Raw genomic sequence first — 22,920 nt, forward strand, 5'->3', positions numbered from 1 at the left:
AAATCCCATGACACTGAAGAGCAGCTCTGCTTGCTGTCGTGGATCTGGCTGTTGCATGCTATAAATACAGCCACTAAGGCTGTGCATTAGTTCCACAGTACATCAGGCATCAGACACTTCTAGTATCACACACTACAAGTAGTACTGCCTCCTAAAAATTCCTTCAGGTTATGGCAGCTTGGGTGTGAAGCAGGTCCTTAGATTGCAGTCTTGTTATCTGATGCCAAATAGCTTTTTAGAGCTATCTTTTGTACCAAACAAATTTATTCTACAAACAACATTTAAAAAATCTCCCAAAATGTATTTGCATCCTTATTTATTTATAAATCAGTGAGTAACCCATGAAAGGGGGCAGACAAAGGGAAGAGAGGGGTACAAACAAGGTACCCAGGATTCTAACATACATATAGATTTGAATAAAATCTTTTGACTTTGAAAGATAAGACTGCACAGTTGTCTTAAAGCTTTATGATGTCATTTTGCTCTTCCAAATGCACATCAGCAACCACAGGAGAGATTAGCGGTTCACAGCCTCACCACAGAGATCCAGGCACAGACCTGCTGAGTTTGCTGTGGGCTTTTTCACATAAATGGCTTTATCCTTCATAGGAGAGCAGGAGGCTGTGTGAAGGCATTACAGGAGACTCCATGCAAACCAGTAATTTGAATTAAAGGAGAAGCCTGGACAGATGTGCTCCAAGGGCTGATCACAGCTGCAAAGGAGGGTTGTCAGGGCACACCCCAAATCTTTCAACAAGCAAACTTGAACTTACTTGATAGATTGAGTGAAAAAAGCACCGATAGATTGAGTGAAAAAAGCACCTTTAAAAAAGAAGCCCCCAAGTTTGTTTATGCCCAGTTTACTTCCAGACACTGTTTTTCCAGCTTTCTAGCCAAATGCAGGGCAGATCATACCCTGCAACTGCAGGCACCAAAAGGAGTTCATGTTTCCAGCTCCTACTGCCAGCATTTGAGTTTGATAGAATCAGGTCAAAATCAGTCTTGCTCATTCTGACGTAATGCAGACTTCTGGGTCCTACCCCGCTCACCGAGATGTGAGACCTCATTCTCCCTGCCCACAGTCAAGCTCTTAAAAGCTGCCAGAGAAGTGCTTATGCTGCAGATTGACATACCAGCAAAAAACCCCAAACCTCAGGTACAGAGATCATTTTCAGAGAGGGGAAGCACATTTCCTACCACCACAGAACAAAATAATGGAAACGGATAGTGTGCCACAGCAGGCGGGTACCTTAACTGCGAACAATGGAAGTTAACTGCACTCCCCGAATCTATTAAAAGCCAGTACAAATCTTCATGTACTGGCTTATCATGTTGTAAATAAAAATAGAGTGAACAGAATGTGGTCTCGTCCTTTCCTAGCTCTGGCTCCCACAGAAACATTTGGTGGTGTGCAGTGTCACAATCTCCTCTCCATCCTCTTTCTCCGGTAGATTATGCAAGTCAGAAGGTCGGGGGGATACATAATTTTGCCAATCGATCAGTGCTGAGAGCAATCTTAGCTAAAAAAGACCCAGGATCTTCTGAGATAAAGAAATGCCTTCAGAAAACAGAACTTCAAACCCCAAAAGGGTTCCTTCCCAAGTGATACAAGCAGGATGACTTAAGGAATGTACTGAAGCCATCTCCAGAAATCGATTTGCATATGTTCCAATCAGCGAGGTCTTTTAATTGATGAAAGCTTCCTGTAAATTGAAAGGGCGGCACAGAAATGTCAGTAAGGCCTATAACGCTCCAGCATATCTCCTGGAATTTACTTGGGGAAAGCAAAGACCAATCCACTCCCGAATTACAAAAATAAAGCCGCAAATCAGTCCAAAATCCAGGTTGAAAAGTCAGCTGGCTTTGGCACCGGGAAAATACAGTCATTAAAGCACACGCGCCTCAGCTCTGCGCATTTGCCGCTCCAGTCAGCCTGAGTCCCTGTGACAGCAGCAAGCGGCTGCTGATTGCCACCAGCTAATTATAGCGCTGGGCTCACGGCAGGGCGGCCTGCTGCCTGCCGGGGCGGTGTGAAGGCAGCAGCTCCGTCACACATTCACCAGCAGCTCTCCAGAGCCGGCCGCTGCCGCCCGCCCGCCTCCGCCTCGCAGCAGCGGCCCAGCAGCCACGGCCAGCTCCGGAGAGCAGGCCCACGGCAGCTCCTCCAGGCCCCGTCCTCGTGGGCTGTGCCCACAGGGAGCACAGGGCCCTTCCTGATGTAAGAGAGCTCAGGGCAAGACCTTACGGCACGGGGAAAGGGATATGTATTCCAAGTCGCTCCAGGTCTGGGGAACCTTTGAGAGGAAGAGGAGCCAGAGCTGGCAGGGCACCTGCTGCCCGCAGGTTTCCACAGGAAGGCAGGTGACCGGAGAGCAGCACAGCTACCAGGCTGCACCCGCTTCCCTGCGGCACTGGCCACGAAATAATAGTAACTGCTGCACGTTTATTCTTCAACTCACACTGTTTCCCAAGAATGAGAAGCAAACAAAACGGGGAGGCTATTCCTCAAATGTTTTCCTTGACCTGGAGAAAGCAACAGCTTGCTACAGACTTCCTGCTGGCCTGCCCTCGGTCACAGCAACCGAAAGAGCTCTGCACGTATTTCCATCTCAGAGTTGTTTACAGAGTTTTGTCCTTCCCTCCGGCACTTTCCTTCCCAGTGTTAGCAGCCATGTGTGAAGATACTTTGGTATCAGTACCCTTTTCCTGGCAGTGTTCCAGCCCCAGTGACTGCTCTCAAGGGCAGCAGTAGCCCCAGCCTCTGCATTTCTCACCCTGTACAGGTCTCCCAGGTTCCTCTCCTTACACAGCCAGGCAACGAAGCAAAAAAGCATTTGCAATTTGACTCTGCCAGAGTAGCTCTGTAACACTCATATTTAACAAGACTGTTTTTCCTTTACTGTGATAACCAGGCAACCAAAATGATGCCACACAACCTTAAACATTAAAGACTGTAGAACAAGACAATTCTAAAGAGATACTTAACATAAAATCAGTGCTAAGTAGATGGGGAAACAGGGATGAGGAAGGAATGAAAAATAAAGCCGGCAAGATAGCACATCTTACTTACTTTTCTATCCACGCAAGCTGCCTCTCTTGGAATCAATTCTAGTTGCACCTAAACTAAATCTGATCAAAGTTGCTGTAATAATTTGTATACTTAAAGTATCAACTCATCAGGAAGAATGAAACACAGTCAGCTCATCAAATGCTTCTCATTATTACAGTTTTTCACAGCAGGAGCCTGCATCTCCCATCCCTGCAGACATCTGCTGCGCTCATCAGAAACCCAAAGAGAAAGTGGCAAGAAGACTCTCTTCTCAGAATTATTTCAGTTTGAGCACTTGTCGGTGCCACACACCCCATCTCCATTCTCCCCAGCTGTCACACATGAAGAAGTGCAAAAGTACTATGAAAAGAACCTACTGCAAAACCCACACACTGGCAAGGGATCTGGGGACCTACATAGCACTTGAACTCACATTTGCCTTCAGTCTGTGAAATAATTTAGCTTTCAAGTCTATGAGGCCTTTTAACATGTGAGCTTTCAGTGCCAATCTTCCTGAATGCCAACACCTAGTTACCTGTTTTTGAACATTCAAAGCCAGGAGTATGGCCGTTCCAATGTCTGCTACTTCCCAGCTTCCAAAATCCTTATCTTTATGACTGATTTACACTTCTCTGAATGATTTTTATCTCATATGAAGATTTTCATGTGAGGAACCTGCACTTATGCCCCCACTATTTTGGATAATCACTCGCTGTTGCAACTTGACTATAACCAAACTGAAGAGGAAGAGCGTATATTAATAACCCATGAGTTTTCACAACTGCAGGAAAGCTCTAGACACCTCTGCTCAAAAATATTTTTATAGTTTTTACTTCTTGTATAGCCACACTTTCTCAGATGCTGCATTCACAGATGCTCCAACAAGCAACCAAGGAAGCACAGTCCTGATGAAACCAGCAACAAATGGAGGACCCACCTGGGTGTCATTAACGGGACACTGTAAAAGCAAAAAGAGATGTCAAGTAGGTTTCCTCCTTTTTTCTTCTTGCTCTTAGTTCTATTTCCCACTAACATTACTGAAGGAGAGGAGGAAGTAGAGGACATACTTATTAAAATTTGCAGCACACAAGTCTGGAGGGAACGCAATTACACCAGAGGACAAGATTATATGAGATTATTTCATCATCTGAAGACATGCTTTGAAATTCAACACGGCCAGAAGTATAGTTACTACAGGCACTCAGGAGCAACCATCTATACAAAGAGAGGTTGGGGAAAACTGTTCAGGCTGTTAAGACTGTTCAGACATCAGCTCTTCAGAGGAAGATTTGGAGTGTAGCAGACTATAAGGGGAACATGCCTTGGTGAAGTCATACTGTTATGAAAGCTGAACAAGCTGGGACTAATAAATACAGGAGCCCACATCACCTATAATTTAAGTAATTCTTCTGCTCTGCTCAGCTTTCTAAATCCTTGGATGAAGTATTATCTCCCACACCAAGTAGTTTAAGCAAATAAAAGAGGACCAAAGGAAGAGAGTACAAAAAACAGGAAAGACATATAGAAAATAGGACTTGTCAGGAGGCGTTACAGAAAATGGCATTTTTTTTATCTAGTGAGGAGAATGCTATGAGCAGGGTGATAATGGACTGCTATGTACATAGAAACATGCTGCAAAAGTCAATAGAACGATCTGTTCTCCATAACCACAGCAGATAAGGAGTAATGGGCTGAAATTGAAGCAAGAATGACTCAGATCAAACATTATAAAACGACATATAATGATAACAAAGGACAGGAATAGATTTTATTCAGAGTTCTCCAAACACAGGGTAAATTAACAGCAGTGGTGCATCACTGAAGCACTGCTGATCATACCCAGGAGCAGGATGAGGGCCTTGGCATTCTCGTGACATTCTCCCCCCATCCCATTTCTTCCCAGTTTTCCATGAATCTCAAGCTGTACAACTGTAAGCACTAGGAGCTACAACAATATTATAACCATAAGAGCTACCACAAACCTCAGTGAAGTTTATATGCACTGAGTACCTCATTAATACCAGCCATTAAATCATGAATGGTTTGTGCTGCCTGATCAATGTGATGGCAGGGAAGTGCCTTTTACCAAGGGCATGATTCAGCTGACACAGGATTAGCAGAAGAAGAGAAATTTCAGCCACATATCCCTCTCAGACCCCAGCAGAGTCAACAGAGAGGAATACCCATGGTCAACACCTGCTTTGGGACAAAGGCTGTGTCAGGGGTGTGCTCTGTGCTGGCTGGGCAGGCACCCTCAGGGCTAGCTCAGGGCTTGGTTGGAATTGTGAGATGTCTTGTACAGGTAATACAGGATGATTTGTCTGCGTGCACTGAAACAGCCTGTGTACCCAGCCCCTCAGTCAGAAACCTATGCTGACACTTCCAGGAACTTCCTGATCAGTGCAGCCAGAGAAGATGCTGCACAACACTGGTACATGAGAGCTCAGACGGATTTTACATTTCTAAAAAGATTTTGGCTACAACCTTTACTACACAAGGGAGCAGAGCAACCCAACATGCTTCAGGGTTCTCACTGATGTTATTCCATACGGGATGTCAGCATATTTTTAGAGAAACTCTTCTTTGAAAGATGTACCATTAGCCCTGGATCCAAAGCCTTTTATATTTTTTTCAAGACACAACTTGGGAAGCTACCAGACAGGAACAGCTCATGTAATATCACCACAGGAAGATCAGGCTTAGCTTCTTTCAAGTAAGAAAAGCGGAACCCTTCAGATTACATTTCAGGTTTGGGGTCTGCCCATTTGCACTGGGCTTTCTCCTGGTGGGGCGTGGCCTCTCTGGAAAACATGACAAAGCCAGGGCAGTGCTGTCCCACAGCTCATGGGCCTTTTGCAGAGTACAGGAGTTGCTTTCTTACACCCCAGCATTCATTCCAGCCCCCTTGGGGCTGGGAGGGCGAGGAAGGCATACACAATTCTCCTACTGTGGAGCACAGAGATAATTTCTTCTAATTAGAGAACTCTAAATATTTGGAAGTCAGCATCCATTATTATTCTGGAAACTTCACACGGCAATACAAGATGGGTTGATTCTGGCAAAATCTCTTCATAGCAAAGGAGCATTATCAGGCAAGAACAGAGACATTTTTCTGGTTTTCAGTGCAGTAATGCCAACAGATACATTACAGTCAGTCAGACAACTCAGCTATCTCTAAGGGGAAAGAAAGGCAAATTTCTAAATACGAAAATTCCAAATGAATTGCATTCAGATATCCCCCTTCCTCTCATAGATGAGCCTGTGAAGAAGATTTCTGATAAAAATGGCACAGAACATCAACTGAAAAATAACCATGAATTCATATACAGCTGTGTTTTTCTGATGTCAGTACAACTTATGTGACTTCTCTTCCCTGAAATGGCTTTGGGGGGGAAGGAACAGAGAAAGGAGAAAAAAGAGAAAAGGGGAAAAAAATTGTCCTGGAATTGACTTTGGGAACAAATGCTATGTCAGCTGGAAGAAAGCCAAACTTGAGTTGAAATAGCACTTTGCTATATTCAACTCTACAGATTTTTCTGACTGGAGATGGTTCCACTCAAGGACATTGCCATAATAATTGGGAACATGCTGACATCTGCATCAGAAGCTCAGTCTAGTCAGAAGTTGAAGTATGAGAAAGAGGCAGTGAGATCACACTTAAGGATCTAGAAAGCTTGCAGTCAGGACAGCATTTTGTGGAAGGTTGCCTGTTTAATTCCAGAATGTCTTCCTAAGCTTGCTGAAAATATTGGGAAACAGAAAGCTGATCCTTTACTCAAACACTTGTCTCAGAGCAAACCCAAGCTACCCGCTTCACTTGATTAAAATGTAGTTAATTCACAGGCTTTGCTCAGGCAGTACCACAGACTACATTTGTTGGCCTGTTGCTGGGACAGGACGATTCCTTCACCTGTTTATCAATTTTGCACTGGTCTAGTTATGGTTGAAAGATTAACTTTCAAATAGCAAAATTCCTATATGAGAGAAAACCAGAAGGCTTAACAAATAACAATTTGAGTCATGCTCTGTTCTTGCCATCAATTTGCAGTGTTGGGAGCAGCAGAAAGGGAAGATGCAAAACAGAGATGATGCACAGATTTGTGAGAAATTACTCATCAATCCAAACCCCAATATGCAGCAGGGCCAAGAGGAATTTAATTTCAAATGAAAAATTTCCAGTCACCAGCACATAAAATTGCTTCACAAGAAGTGACATTTCCAGTTGCAGACTGTATTCTGCTTAGACACATAAAATCCATTGTATCCCTCTTCCCCTTGGCATGCAGTGCACACATGAATGGGAATTGCTGCTGCAGAAGCTCATTTGCTCTCAGGGTTGAAGGTGATCACATTCCTCCTAATTATGTAAGAAAATTCCATTGACATGGTGATTGTTGCGACAAGAACAAATGTGTAATGCATGGGAACAACAGTGCTTTGGGACTTCAGCAGATCACCCCCCTCTGTTCAGAGGATGCTGGGACCTCTCTTTCTGACACTCAGTTCCAAATACATTAGGCACCAAACAGGCCCAGCTGCTATTTCTGCCTTGCTTCACTCACTGCGATGTGGCTTCCTTTCAGTTTGATTCCCTGCATCCATCAGTGATGAAGGAAAAGAGGTTACAGTATTTACTGCATGGTTGTTCTAGCTCTGTGTACAGGATCCACATGCCCATCAGATTTTAATAAATAACTGGTTTTCTGTAACTCTTTGTTTTGAAATTATGAGTCACTTTTATTCATTCATAGGCCAGGAAGATAAGGGCTTGCTCTGCCATCACGTGTGTTGGTTTGCATGGCTTCAGGATAGAGTATTTGCTGAATTTGTTTGAACTTTCTGCTGGTTACCAGGCCTTAATCCAAAATGTTCTTCAAGTAGAAGAATTTTCTCTTTTCCTAATTCTGGCAGCAACATAGCCACTCTCCAGCAGTGCCCACCAAACCAAAAGCTGTTGAAACTCAAGAAGAAAGCAAGACTTTGATTCCAGCACATACCAAAAAAACAGGAAAGCGGGATGGAGAAAACAGTTTTCTTTAGGAATATACCCAGGAGTTTGCAACTGACCTCACCTGTGACTGCCTAAATCTAGAATTAGATCTTTGTCTTCCAGGACAAGCAGGCAGACAATGGGAGGCTCAGAGGAAAATAATAGTACAGTACAAGGAATGGGCATCTTCATTCATGTCATGGCTCTCCCTGGGATGAGAGAGGTAGGAGCTGCTTTGTCCTTTTCCTGACTTGGCTCACACAAATGGTCAGGCACTCGCCCTGGCCAGTGTCCAGCAACCTCCTCCTGATCTTCATTTTCCTCACTTGAAAGAGTTTGGCACCACATGAGTTTAAGTGCAGAGAGGGTTTGTAGGCAGCCATTCAGATGACCCTGAAGCAATCAAAACCAGCCACGAACCTTTCCTCAGCAAAACTACATTTGCTTTTGCAATGTTACATTTTCTTTGCTGTCTCCATCAGGGGCTGATTTGACCTGACATATGACCTGCAATCCTCACCAAAACTGCCTTTTCTCTGTACTGTGTTTTCTTTTCAGGGTGACTGTTTGATCTCACCTTTACACAGGATTCTCCAAGGGCAGAGGGCAAAAGGGAGCTGCAGGAAGGATGGAGGAGAGAAAAGTCACACCAACATGTGGACAGCAACACAGATTGCAGCCCACAGCAGAACAGTCAGACCTTTCTCTTGCTGGTGGGCACATCTCACATGGCAGAAGACGAAAGTTGGTGTTGTTGAACTGTACATTAATCAGTGGCTAAGAGGGGAGGAGCTGGAGTAGCCTGGCTCTGTCAGTGTGGAGCGCAAGGAATTGCTCAAGGGTGCTGGTTTCTCCTGCCATGGGGATGTGCTGCATCAGAAGCCCCAGAAACAGGACCATGACACAACAGACTTGGAAACTGCTGCAGTTAAAGCAAGGAAGGATGCAAAATGACAGGATGTAAAACCAGCACCCTTCTCTTCCCAGAAAGCCACAGAGCAAACTCAGAAGATGTTGAACAGGAAGGCACTCATGAATTCAGTACTAAAATTACCTCATATTGTTAAAACACCCTTCCTTCTCCCCAAAGGCTGCTGCTGTCTCACCAGCCGAGCAGGCGAGGACGCTGCACTCTCTGCACATCCTCTCAGCACTGAGGATGCAGCACTGCACCACTTTAGGAGAAACATACTGCAATGCATGCCAGGTCTCAGATGGGCAGCCTTTTAGATTTAGGGCAAACCCAGCATTTTTGGTTTAAAACAACAGCACTTTGGGAGCTTCTCATTCATGGGTTTCCAAGAGCATGTGCTATTCCCTAAAAAGCTGAGCTGGCTATTGCTACAGAGGCAGCTCTGCACAGGCCATACTCCCACAATGTACTTCACATTTCTCTGCCCACACAAAACCCCCCTCTCACTCAGCCTGGAAGAGGGCAGGCACCAGATGCTCTCAATGCAGCTCTCTGTTTCCTAATGCAACTTTTCACAGCCAAAAATAAACCAGCACCAAACAACTCACTGGTTTGTAGGTACTGCACATCCTATCTGTTTCATCATCTAAAGCCAAGCTCCGTGCAGCAGAAATAGTTACACCTTGAAAGAGAAAGGTTCACTGGGGTAAGTGCAAAGGAAAATTAAAGAGGGCAGGGCCTCTCGTAAGGAAAGCACTCTGGCACGTCTCCTCCTCGGAGGCTTGGCCCCCTGAACAGAATACAAATGAAGAGCATCACTGACAGCCCAGTCTAACATCTCAGTCCCCTTCACAAGCCATCCATTCGGCTCAGGGCACAGAGACAGTGCAGGCATTGTCACAAATACACTGGGCACAAACAGACTGAGAGGGAGGCCCACAGACAAACATCACCCTATTGAGACTGAACACAGCCTTAAAAATATACTAACAGATACGGCTATTAACATGCCTGCACAGAACAGAATATGGGCAGAGCACTCAAAGTGCTTGTTCATTCCTCATCCTCCATTTCAAGCTAGAACGTCACCCTGTAATTAGCTGAAATAACCTCTATTCTGTTCAGCTTCACCACTGATGAGAAGCTCACAAGAAGCATGAATCGTCAGGAAAGGTTTAAAAATACACTCAAATTTAACAGCAACGACAAGAGACATAAAGAATTTGCTTTTTTTTCTTTTTTTGGCTTTTTATTTTTTTAATCTTGCAAGGGCTGATTAGCAAGGATGTCACCAGTTTGGTTTTGCAAGCTAGTTCCTAAGAATTAAGTGGGAATAGACTCATCAGAAGTGAGAAGAGACTTTTCCAAAGCTTCAGTTCTAAGACAAAACAACCATGCCATTGCTAGGAAATATATGGGCATTACATTCTTAAAGAAAAGTACACTGTAGAATCCAGCAATACATAGCTTTAAAATAGATTAAGGACAAAAGACCTAACATCAAGGCAAAAGAATTAGCATAGCAGAATTTCCATAAGAAATAAAAAGTTGAGGATGTTATATATTTTTACTGACTGATCATCCTCGCAAAAAAACATGGGTGGGAACTAACTGTGGGCAAATAAGGGAGCCTACATTTAAACAGCAGATTATTCATGAAGTTTCTTTTCCCCACCTCTATTACTCTGTGAACATCTGATTCACTGGGCCTTTTGTGTTTTTTCTTTAATTAAACATTTCAAGCCATTCACCACATCTGACTAATGAACCCTGCGTATTTCATTCTTGTTTTGTGTGCAGATGGGTTGTACACACAACTGTGAGCACTGTGGCTTATGATGCATAAAAAACAAATGTAGATTCAAAAAGTAAGGAAAAAAAAAAAAACAAATCTGATGCAGTCTCAGAAGCTTGTGAGAAAAACACAGTCTGTGTGCTGGGGAAGCTCAGGCTGTCAGAATGCCAGGAAAACCTCCAAGAGTCAGGTATGAAGATGCAAAAGATAAATACATTGGGATAACAAAATTATTATAGGCAAGAATTGTTCTTATAAAGAAAATGATGAACTGCACAGGAACAGCAAACTGTTCTCAAGCCCAGTTCATGTTCTCTAGGTGCCACATTTACATAAATTATAATGAGAAATGCAGGCTTAATTAAGCTTTTTATTTAAAGAAATAGCTGATAAAACATGGAAAAGAGAACCCCACATCTCTGGTATGCACTGCCCCTTCTTTTAGCTTTGCTTGCTCAAAAATCAAACGCAGAGAAGATTAATTTATTGGTTGGAACATAAAACCAATTAAATAAATAAACAGCTTGTCACTCTGGCTTCAGAGTGAATCTAGTGGAAAATTTTTTTCCCAGGAAACCTATTTTGGGAAAGCAATAAACCGCAGGGAAGGGCAAAGGCTAGAGAAAAGGCTAGAGGCATAAAAAACCCCACCTGGAGACGCTGTGCTATTTCTGATGTTATTGAGGACTTTTTTGGGAAGGAGCCTGCGGGAGCTGTACGCTCCAGCCCTCCTACAAGAGCAGCCCACAGTTCTCAGGTGCCTGGGCATCCCACTGCACCTCCAGCCAAGCAACCACACTGCTGTTCCTATCCAGATATCCATGGTCTGTGCTGTTTATCTTCAAATAGAACCTTTTTTTTCCCTCTATTACTTTGCTCCTGGTCTATATGACTACAGCAAGGCAGTGGATTCCTCTGCAAAGATACAGACCAATGAGGCTGTGCTTAGGCTTGACAGAATGAAATCACTGGTGAAGGGTTCAGTTCAAGGTGAACCATTACCACCACCCCTGTGAGGAGGTGAGGAGCAACTTGCTTTTGCTGCCAGACCAGACTCCAAAGTAGAGAAAATTACTATACACAGCCCAGAAAATGTTTCCTTTGGCAGCAGTTATGAAAATGCCATTCATCCTGTACACAGCCTGTATGCTCCAGCATAATAAAGAGAGTGATTGAATGGTCTTTTAAGGAGTTTACTGGGTCACATTTCTCCTGGAGAAAGGCCAACACTCCCATTATTCCCTAGTGATGGGTGCACATTGCACAAATCCTTTACTGGTCTCAACCCTTGTTTCTTACTGATGCTGACAGTGCCTGAGAACAGAAATAAGAACCCTGACATTACTTCTAGTGTAAAACATGCTTCCACAGGTTGTCCAGGGTAAACTAATAAGCCTGCCATCCTTGCTTTTTAGGTGTCCAGAGAAGTGGAGCCTGTGCACTTATATCTGTGCCATCCAGCACACACCACTCTTCACAGGCTTGCAGGAGAATGAAAAGCAAACTAGAATACAGTGTTGGGTAGGATAATGTGAGAGCTTGATTATGCAAGCCATTAAAGTTAATGGCACTAGTCATTTAAGGACAAATTATGCCAGGGACTATGGTTTTGCAGAGAAGTGTACTGACAGTAAATTGTATTTTCCAGCTAGCCATTTGTGCAGCTTCCTAAGGCAGACAGTCCTCCTCTCACCACAATCAAGGAGCTACATTTTCCAAAAAACACTTAATGCTGACGGCAAGAGCCCGTGCAGGGCACTGCTGTGTCCTCTCCACAGATGAGCTCAATGCCTTGAGACAATCACCTGCTGCATTCAAGGGTTCTCCTGAAAACCAGCAAAACACAGAGACATCAGCAGTTGCACAGTCACTGTCTGAGGCTCGCTAGGTCAACAGAAATTGCTAGTAAGCAATTCATCTTTTGCAAAATGAAGCAATTTCTTACAAAAGAAGGCAAACCGGAATAACTGATTTTTTCCTTCTCCTTAGGGGTACTATTGGATTTCTCGCCTGTTTAATCTATAGGTCTTGTAGAGAAGTTCTCTTCTACTTTTATTTTAATGATTATTTTAAATATTATTTTAAGAATAATTTTATATTTTATTGCTTTGGCTACTAGTTTTTAAGCAAATCTCATAAGATCCACATTTCAACACGCATTTCCATAAACTGAGGGTAATAAAGCTCTAGAGCACGGCCTTTGCACACTGGGAATCAGCATCAGTCATGCATCCAGAGAAGAGTAGGAGCAAAGAAATGACCATAAAGCCCAGCCTCTGATTCATCCACAGAAAACCAGCCCTCCCCTGCACAGCATCCCAGCTGCCTCTCTCTGGGCATTGTGGGCAGAGAAGAAATTGCAACACGGCTCCTTCAGGAGCTCATTGCTGCACACTTGGTTTGGTGACTCTGCAAGGCAGAGTGGCTTCACCAGTCCAGGTCTGAAGACACAAGACCCCAGCTGGGCCAGAGAACTGTCCTTGCATAAGCAGAAAACACCCATGGAAAATAAAAACTCTACAGGACACAAAAGAAATAGGTACAGAGGAATATTCTCAAAGCCTGGCAAAGAGTTTCACTCCTCACTCCCATTAGACTAATGGGCACAAGAACAAGGAGGTATTCTTTATGCTGCCTAGATCTGGGATAGTTCTGCCCAGAAGGTCCATCTGTGGCAATTTTAAATCATTTCAGACGTAAAAGCAAAGATGGGAAAGGAAGGCGGGGGAAATAGCAGAAAAAGAAAAAAGGGAAAGAGCCTTTGAATCTCTCCTATTAATAATGTTAAAAAGTCCAAATAGCTTCATTTCAGACTCAAGACCTAATTTACTGAGTAATAATAGCACTGTCACTGTACTTATCACAAAGAGCCATTTTGTCCCAGTGAAATGTGCCCTTGGAGGCATTACTGAAAAGCCTGCAGGACAGGAGGCTCACTTTCTTGTCTGGATGAAACTTTCAGCCTGTGAGCCTGTGACTGAGGTAGCTATGCACAAACTTAGCAAAATTATGTGCCCTCTTTTGCTGGTGCTCTTGCAGGGGCTGTAAAACATCAGTGCACATTAACACCTCACCGAATGCCAGAGAGGCAAACAAGCAGGATTTTGCTTTTGCAAGATGCCATGAGCTGCTGAGAGCAGCAAAGCAAGAGTATTCTGACAGTGGTGATGGCATCTTTGGAGGGCAGCGAGGTGCCCAGCACCCACTGTGATGGTCAGTGGAAGAGGAGGCTCTCCTCAGCATCCTTCTGCAAAAGCCTCTTGGCTCGGGCATCTTCAGAAGCAAAAATCCTCCTTTCTGGTCTCCTGCACGAGCAAGGAGCAACTCTGAGCCAGAGATCCCTCCCGAAAGCACTCCAGAACTGGGAGAGCTCAGCTCCAAACAGACATCCTCCCAAAGAGATTTAAAACCAGACATTTGTCCAGGCAAGAGGCAATATGACAGATGCTTCATGGATTTTCTCATTGCTCTAAGTTACATTTTTGAGCCTCCCATAAGCTTTCCCTGCTGGGATCTCCACTGAAAACTTGGCTGTGAAGAGGCTGCAGCTGCGTGGGACTGCACTGATGCCTGGCAAAACCCCCAACTCCAGGGCAAGGATGCAGCAACCAGAAGGAAATGTAGACACTGCACTACAGGCACTTGTGATGTGCCATTTCTCTGCTTCACACTGCAGCAGTTGGGCTTTCTGGTGCTCCCAAAGACCCACCAAACCCTGCCAATACTCTCATTTTCTGCTTGTCCTTGGTACAACCCAACAGTATTTCTGCAGTGCCATCAGGGGTTGTTCCCAGAAGAAAATCCAAGCCAATTCTGACATGTTTCCCACAAAAGAGGTACTTTTAACACTGGGTACGCTACAGGCAACATTTATATTTGCACAGGTTTAAACGAGCAGAGTGCAGTTTCCAGTACATGCAGATCAAGCTGTGGTAAAAATCTAAGCTTGTGACACTTGTAGGAAGGAAGGCTGGACTGATAAGTGGTGACTCAGACAAGCTGGCACTGAGGACCAAGATGACAGAACATTTAATTAACAAGTTAACTTTCTACTCTCTTAAATAATCATTACAGTCTTGCAAACATCCAAGAATACAGCATTCAATTTCTACCTACAAGGCTGCCCCTGACATTTTTCCAAGCCTTACTTCCCTGTTTCCATTAAAAACAAGTTTACCTACTGCATCATCAGACGTTCTGCTGACAACAACATTCTGCTCTGAGCACTTCTTTGTAGCTGCAGGACGTATTAGCCAATTCCTCTGAGTCACTTCTAGCGGAGTCTCACTCTATCAGCAGCACCGATTTGTGTGAGTGTCTGTTTGCTTGGCTGCCCTCCAACCACACCAGCTTTTCTGACTAAATCTCCTGGTCCCTCTCTGAGCAAACAGGAGTCAGGAGGCTTGCAGAAAGTCTTCCTATTGGGAGGGGGACTCAGCAAAAAGGTTTCCTGAGACCTTTTTCTGAACTGACTTGGAAGAAGGAAAGGAAAATGGGCAGGAAAAGGATAGAAATATGTATGTCACCATAAGGGTCTTAAAACCTTTGTCCCTTTACGAAAATCTCAACCTTCCAAATCTGGGTGGTATGTGGACTGACTGTTGTAGCATATTCCCAGAAAACACACAACTAAAAGAAGTGGATAAAGCTACAAAAAGGCATTTTTATGTGCTGACCTGCTCCCCTAAAGACACTGGATCAAAAATCTGCCCAATTTGGACTCTTCTTCTGCTTTTTGGTCACTGTCTTTTCCCCACTCCTGCACAAAGCCCTTGGTTCCCATGCTGAGAAGAGATTCACCATTAGCAAATGTTAAGGGCTTTTGGAAGAGATTTGGCTCCTGTTTCCCAAGATAAGCCATTTGCAAGGTCAGGCAGGCCCAAGCACCCATTTTCCTCTTTGAGCATCTGCTCTCACATCAGCCACTCCTCAAACACAACGGCCCAAATTTCTCCAGCAGACACCATTTGGGTAAAATAATGAGTGTCAGTGTTTAACAACCAGATGGGAGCCTCAGCTCCATTCAGATGTTCAGACAGGTCCCTTGGGCTGGGACCCTTCTGCAACCCTTGCAAGAGCAAGTCACCTATTACTTACTCAGGGACTGGTAACAGGCATTAAATTGTAATTAACAGTTTGCTGAAGGAAAGGCAGCGGTAGCAGGGTCAGGACACAAAGGAAAGAGATGCTCTCCCTCCTTCCTGGACCAGGGAACAAGAAGCAGAGATTTCCAGTGATTTATTTAAAAGAGCAAAGAGCGGCCGGTCGAAACACCTCGGCGAGCCCTGTGATGGGGAAAAGGTGTCTCGGCCAGGAAAAACAACCTTAGAAGGAGTAACTTCCCAGCAGCCAGTGCTAATTCCAAGAGCCCTGATGTGCACACAGTAGGGGAATTAGGAAGCAGTCCCGTCTCTCCTCCGTTTTCCCCAGGGCACTCTTTCCATCCTCCGCGTCTCCGCGCCCTGCGAACGCTTCCTCCCCGGAGCTACGGGCTTGCTTACCGCATTGCCATCAGCAGGAAAATCCGGGTTGTTTATTGTCCCTCCCGGGGAGGGCGATCCCGTATTAGGAGGATTAAGGTCAGCCTTAAGGCGAGCGCATGACGGGATGATGCAGAGCACAGATCCTGCCCCGCTCCGATGGCATCTCTGGTGGCAGCAGCACAGCCGTGCCCATCTCCCCCCGGAGCCCTGGCTGGGATGCTCGGCCACACAGCACATGCCCACGGGGTCTGAGTGACCTCCACGGGCTGCTGGGCTTTGCTGCTCGTACCCCCCATCCTCAGTCCTTTCCCACCATCACTCAGTATTTCAGTCAAAATATACCAGCGTTGCTTTGGCGTCCCCTCCATCTCCCCTGCACCCTGCAATATGCTCCCCTGTACCTTCTGAACAGCTTGTAAGCCCAGATATTGTGTAAAATGTTCAACAAATTACACTGGAAAAGTTATGAATTATTCCAGTGAAGTGTGTGTGTGGGGGGGGCAATATTATATTTATTTTCTGAGAACAGCAGCTGTTATTTGTGTCCTAAAGGAACAAGCAACCCTTCTGCACATTTTGGGAAAGCAGAATCGTGACTTTTAGATCCAATCATTCACCTCACGAAACTAAAGGAAATTTAATTTCATGCTGAATAAGGTAGCTAAACATAAACTATATTTTAAAGCACAGCAGCACCCACAGAAAAAACCCCAAACACAAAACCCCCCAAACCAAAGACTTATTTCTTGTCCAGAATATCACTTTACTGCTGACTCAGGGCAGAAACATCAAGCTATTCTTAACCAGCCTGGTCACAGTCATTTTCTTCAATAGCAAAGCAGAATTTAAGTTTCTGGATGCTCAGAAACTGCAGCTCACAGCATTTCTAGTATTTTGCAAGCAAAGCCACAGGATCCCCCTTGCACAGTGTCCTGACAAGAGGCCTGACAGTGCAAGAGCTGCCTGACATGCAAACCATGCAGGCTGTAGGCAGCCAACAAGGTGTCCAGGTATTCACAGTGTGAATCCCCTCCATGCTTGTGGTTGCTTTATTTCTTTGATAATTGATGGTCCCCACCCTACTTAGATTAACCTCTCCATCATCCCTTCCTCCACTGCCTCCACTCACAGGGAGACCCCAGCCCACAGCTCTCCTGCACTCAGGGGATGCAGTGCTGAATTTTAGCAACCATTCTCTCTCTCCCACTCTTGTTTCACGGATGAGCAGCAGCTTTGAATGCTTGTCTTCCCTTCAGACACTTAATTACTTGATGTATTGAGAAACTACCTCTTAAAATTACTATGCAGCTCTGTATCACTGGATCTCCATCTCCCAGCATCAAAACCCGTCATGCACAATCAAGCCAAAGGAATCTTTATTTGTGGCATTACAAGGAAAGAAGAACCCTATAAATTGAGAAAACTGCTCATATTGCAGCAAGTTCAGAATGGTTGATACTCTTTGTCTCAGCTTTTCTTCATTAGGGCTAAACCCACTTTTTCCAGACCTGTCTGATACCAATTTTCCACCATACCTCAATTGAGGAAATCACTCTATCTGCTCTTTCTCAAAATCCCAGCTTTATCACAGGTTCTGTACCTAGCAGCAAGAAAATAACCCTTGGTGTGGTTTTGAAATCAGTGCAAATACAGTTAATATTTAAGCAAGAAAACTTCATTAAGTAAATCTTTATGTCTAGAAATCCAACCTGTTGTGATTCTCCTTTTCCAATCCACCTCCCTACCTCCCCTCTAAGCCAGCAAAGCCAGCCAGAATGATCAGAATGATGGTGCACAACAGCTGGTGTTTGGTGCACAAAATAGCCCCTCCACTCCCAAACCACTCCCATTCCTGGGGGCTGTGATAAGATTCTGGGTATGTCAGTTATCTGCTTAGCACCAATCTCAAGGTCAAAGTTTCTTTTAAGATCCACTTCCTGCAGAAAATGAGGAGTTCACTCTACCAAAGGTAACTCGAAATCCAATCATCTTCACTACACAGAGAAATACAGGGGTGTCAAGTGAGAAAAAGGAATGGAGCCCCCTTGGAGAGAATCACAGCGACCGCTGAAATATTAATGAAGCTCTTTATTTGAGAGAGTCTAAAAAGGACTTTGAATAATGCATTGCAAGCAACAGTACATCAGCACTGGCTTTTTTATCCGAGAGGCAGCTGGCATTTTAAAAATAGACAAGTTTCAACTTGATGGGGGTAGCTCACCAGCAGAGGAAATTATCCAGAAATGCACCATCATTTAAGAGAACAAAGCAGACAAACAAGCAGAGCACAAAGAAAGTTCATTAGTACAAATGCTCTGAAGCAGTCCTCTTCTCTAAGCACAGACTGCCCACCATAAACTCAACTTCACTATTGTTGGGTGTCTCAACATATTCTGTCCCTTAATGTCACCACAAAAGTCTCTTTAAAGCTGCTCTGCAACAGGCATGGTCTGTCAAAGATCTAATGATTTGCACTTGTAAACAAAAGAGATGTTCTGTCCCACCCAGGCAGCTCATGAATTTCTGAAACTTATATTTAAAAATAGGATTATTAGTGATACTGGCTTTTTAATTTAATTTCAGAAGAAATAGAAGTGGGAGAAAATAGAATTTTGATGGGAATGGAAAGTAAGACCCTTGAAGCTTTCTCTCCTGCACATCTGACTGGGCATGTGGAACCCCTTGGCTTTAGGATTGCACTGAAGGCCCCAGTCCCACTGCAAAAACACCTTTAGCACATGGAACAGACACATGGGGTGCAGCCAGTGAAGTGCTTGGCTGGCTGGGGGGGTTCAGTGCTCACACTCATTAACAGCAACGTGACTGATGGACAAACAGGTTGCTGTAGCTGGCTTTGTGACAAGTCCCTCAGAAGGTGACGTAAATTCTTCCAGCCAGAGATGTTTCCTAAGTATCCTTGATATGTACTCCCTTTTCCTGCACAAAAAGCTTTAAAGTCACAGCTTTACAGTCACACAGGCATATCCAAAGGTGTGGGGCTGGATTCAAGGCACAGGTGCCCTTGTAGTGATCATGTTCATGGCCAATGCCATTGGCACCATTGACTTGTAGGTGAAAACAACTGTGAGTCTTGATGCTACCAAGAGGAACAACATGACAAAGTTGTTTGGGAAAGGGACTGATAGAAGTTTTGTATCCACACAACTGGAAATTTCCCTCCCTGCCCTCAGTGCCTCCCCTCCCACCAGCCCCTCTGGTTCTGCTGCAGAGACTAACCCACAGATAAGGGGTTTTATGCCACAATGGCAAAAAGTTGAAAAGAAGCACAGGCATGTCTTCCCCTACCCATTTCCTGGGGTTCTTCTATTCCAACACAATCCTGAGACACACAGATCTCACAAACACCATTTCTGCTCCCACACCACTTCCCCCTTTGCCTCCCCCCATCAATGAGTGGAGTCAGTGGGGCAGCAGCTCCTCACCCTGAGGCACAGGGAGCCAAAGGGGGAGCAGAGAGGGGCATGAATAGGCCCCACAGTGAAGCACCAAACCCAGTGATACAGAAGTGAAATGCCCTAGAAAGCAAGTGATCAGGGCCATAAAACAGAATTTCCCTGCCAGCCTTATCTCCTCTTTCACCTTCCTGATTTATTCTGCCTAGCCACTTACTTATTTTACTGGACAAAAATTGACTGGTTGGTTGCCTCAATTGCCTGTTTCCCTTTCCCTTCTCCATTAACTTCTGCCTTCCTTCTCCCTACATCCCCGTTTTCTCTGCCTGTTAGCCCACCCTTTCCGCTTTGGCATCTTTGCCCACAATCCCAGCAGGTGAAGCCACCTGTAGGAAGAAAAGCCCAAAGGAAAGACAGGAGGAATTCCTACCCCAAAGGCACTACATGTTACTATGGCCTTAGAGAAACCATGAAAATGGCAAAAATCCCCAATGTAGCCTCGCTCCCACCCTACACTGGGGGAAAGCAAAGGGCTGCTGCCCCCCCAGAGCCACCTGGCACCCTGAAACCAGCAGCATTCCCTGCCTGCTGCTGGAGGATAACACATGAGGCAGCCCTGGGCTCGACTTGCTTGTTTGCAAAATGAGCTTTGCCTTGCCTGGGCACGGGGAGAGACACTTGGACACCACTAACACCACAATGTGAGCTACCCCACAGGCAGCCTGCCCACACCACCACCTCTGGGGAGTACCTGGGTGGTGCTGCCAATAATCACACGGTGAGTGACAGCTCATCTATGCACAGGGGGACCGTGCTGTCCAGGGAGGAGTTTGTTGTGAACCCAGGAGAGGCACCAGCATGCACAGAGATGTCAGGAGTGCAGCCCAGTTTGCTGTCCTGACATCTCTGCGCATGCAGGTGCCTCATCTGATTCCATTCCCCCTATGTCAGCACACAATGCACCAAGGTGCATGCTCTTGCACCTCATTTCACACTTTTATTTTCCATTTTTTCACCTCTCTTCACTCCTTCCCCTCCCCTTTTTAAATTCAATCCAGGTTTGTTGTTTGTTTTTTTTTTTTCCCTTCTTTTCCATGCACACTGGTGAATGTATGAAAAAATCAAAGCAACACACCTGAAGGGCAGAGCAGGAGGCTGAGCAGGGTGTGCAGGGTGTGCAGGGTGTGCAGGGTGTGCAGTGCTGCCCAGGGCACAGGTGCTGATGAGGACAGGGCACTCAGCCACACGGGGCACACACAGTAAATAACTGCAGCCTCATTGGGAGAGCATGATAAATCCCAGCTACAGCTGGCACAGGATGGATTTAGTGTGGTTGTGCTACTCAGCACTGGTGTAAACCCTACATGCCCCAAAGCTGGATCCCCTGGCACTGCAGTAAAGCTGCCCCCTCTCCTGTTTTAGCAACTCCCAAGAGGCAGATTCCTCCCAAAACATAACTCTCCCAAAATGATAAGAAAGGACAAAGGAAGCACAAGGAAAACTGCCTGCAAATGAAGGCTTGGATCCCCAGACTGTACCACAGCCTAAAAGTCACAGAATCTGGATTTCTGACAAGCTGATAGAGTTTCAAATAGTGGGAGCCCTCAAAGGGGAAAGCAAGTTCTTCTAAACCAATCCAAAAACATGTGATAAACCTTTAAATTGGGGGGTGGATGGGGGGAATAACAAAAAGAGAGAGAGATGATTTAATCAGTTTTTAAAAGACAGGAGAAGGGGAAGTGCAAGAGCACACGGTGTTTAGGATGAGGCATTCCCTTGGGAGCAGGTCATAAAGTCAGAGGGAACCCACTGCTTCACCAAGGAAGTATTAAAAATGGGATAACTGTTTCTGCTAGAAGGATCAGAGGCAGAGTGAACTCTGAACTTTGGGATCACATCCAGGATGTTCAATATTAGTCCTGTTGTCAGTATTTGGTTTAGATATAGACACAAATACCATTTTATCATTAAGTGTTTCAAGACAAACTGTTCACCATTTGTTTTCTACTCCTACAGCTGGGAGCCTCAACAGCGCAATCCAAGTGTGCAGGTATGACAGGAGCAAAGACATAAAAAACTTCAGTAGTGGGATATTTGTGAGCAACTATGTCCCTTCATGAAGAGAGCTCCAAAACAAACACTGCTAGAGTTTTTCTTTGTTCAAATACCTACATCATCAGATTGTTACCTAAATTCTTCCAACTTCTCCATATGAATCATCTTTCATGTATTGTTTTCTGTAACAGAAGGCATAGTAAAATCTTCTGTCTCTACAGGCCTCTTCATCTTCTCTAACAGTTTGAAATATGTAATGTGAAAATCCACATCTTCCTACAACAGGAACCAAGTAAAAACACATTTTACAGTCATTCTGTGGCTTTCTTGCCAGTTTCAAAGTCAGGTAAAAAAATCATGGTTCATTGTAACAGTGAGTTAGTGAACTGCTTTTTACTTCAGCAGTGCCTGCCAAACCCATACCAAAGGAACCTGCGAATTTCTATCTGTCTGCAAGACTGATTTATGAGGTCAAAGTATTATGATAAAGATCTTTTTGCCTGTTGACTTGTGATATACACACAGATCTTTGAAAAAGAGAGAAAGGTTCCACATTTAAATTCTGGTGTGAAGTTTTGGGAGGAAGGTGGCAGTTAACTTTAGAATCTGTGTAAGTTCTACAGACCTTACATCATTTCTTAGGTAACTTGGCATGTCCATCAAGAAGAAATTTTATATACAGCAGCCTGTGTATGAGCAGCAGCCAAACTTCTATGCAATAGGTACAGTCTTGTCCATGGAATAATAGGAGAAGCAACTGCCTCCCCATCTAGCTCCTGATCTCCCCACTGGAACAAGGGGGGAAAGAGCAGATTCCTGCTGCTATAGAGACACCTGGCCTGGACCAAAGCCATTTGATAGTGGTTTTCCACCCCCTCCTTTCTCATCAAGCCACTAACAAATTAATGAGCTATTTCTCAAGAGCAGAGCTTAAGGAGGGAAGTACAAGGGAGAGTTACCATTAAATACTTTGATCCCTTCAGCAGCTTAGGTACAAAAGCAGGTGCTCCCTCCTTTGCTGTTCTCCAGAAGGAATGCCATGGGACTCCACTCCAGAGCTACCAGAACAGGAGAACCAGAGAACACCCAGCTACCACCTCCATCGAGGGTAAATGCATTTGACTGTTCTGCACAGCCATGTATTCCATATCTCCTGGAGAAAGTGGGGATAAACTTGTTTTTCCTTCCCTTGAATGACCAGCAATGTGTTTCTAGTCCTGTC

At 44.8% G+C, this 22,920-nt stretch overlaps 1 protein-coding gene and 2 long non-coding RNA genes across 3 annotated transcripts in view; 2 read left to right on the forward strand and 1 right to left on the reverse strand.

Moving 5' to 3' along the window:
• TSPAN7 (tetraspanin 7) overlaps window positions 1-22,920 on the reverse strand; it is an 82,058-nt gene that overhangs the window by 43,474 nt on the left and 15,664 nt on the right. The gene's annotated exons all lie outside the window — the stretch shown is intronic.
• LOC147653930 (uncharacterized) lies at window positions 1,927-10,720 on the forward strand. Its single transcript, XR_015284082.1, has 2 exons — window positions 1,927-8,262; window positions 8,598-10,720. It is a non-coding gene; the product is annotated as an uncharacterized LOC147653930 (long non-coding RNA).
• The window catches only part of LOC111926844 (uncharacterized), a 72,114-nt gene continuing 62,624 nt past the window's right edge, over window positions 13,431-22,920 (forward strand). Inside the window, exons 1-3 of the long non-coding RNA XR_015284079.1 lie at window positions 13,431-20,421; window positions 21,660-21,693; window positions 22,682-22,806. This is a non-coding gene — a long non-coding RNA (uncharacterized LOC111926844). The remainder of the gene's footprint in view (window positions 20,422-21,659; window positions 21,694-22,681; window positions 22,807-22,920) is intronic.

Source organism: Cyanistes caeruleus, chromosome 3 (assembly GCF_971803275.1).
Source record: "Cyanistes caeruleus chromosome 3, bCyaCae1.hap1.1, whole genome shotgun sequence".
Taxonomy (NCBI): Eukaryota; Metazoa; Chordata; class Aves; order Passeriformes; family Paridae; genus Cyanistes; species Cyanistes caeruleus.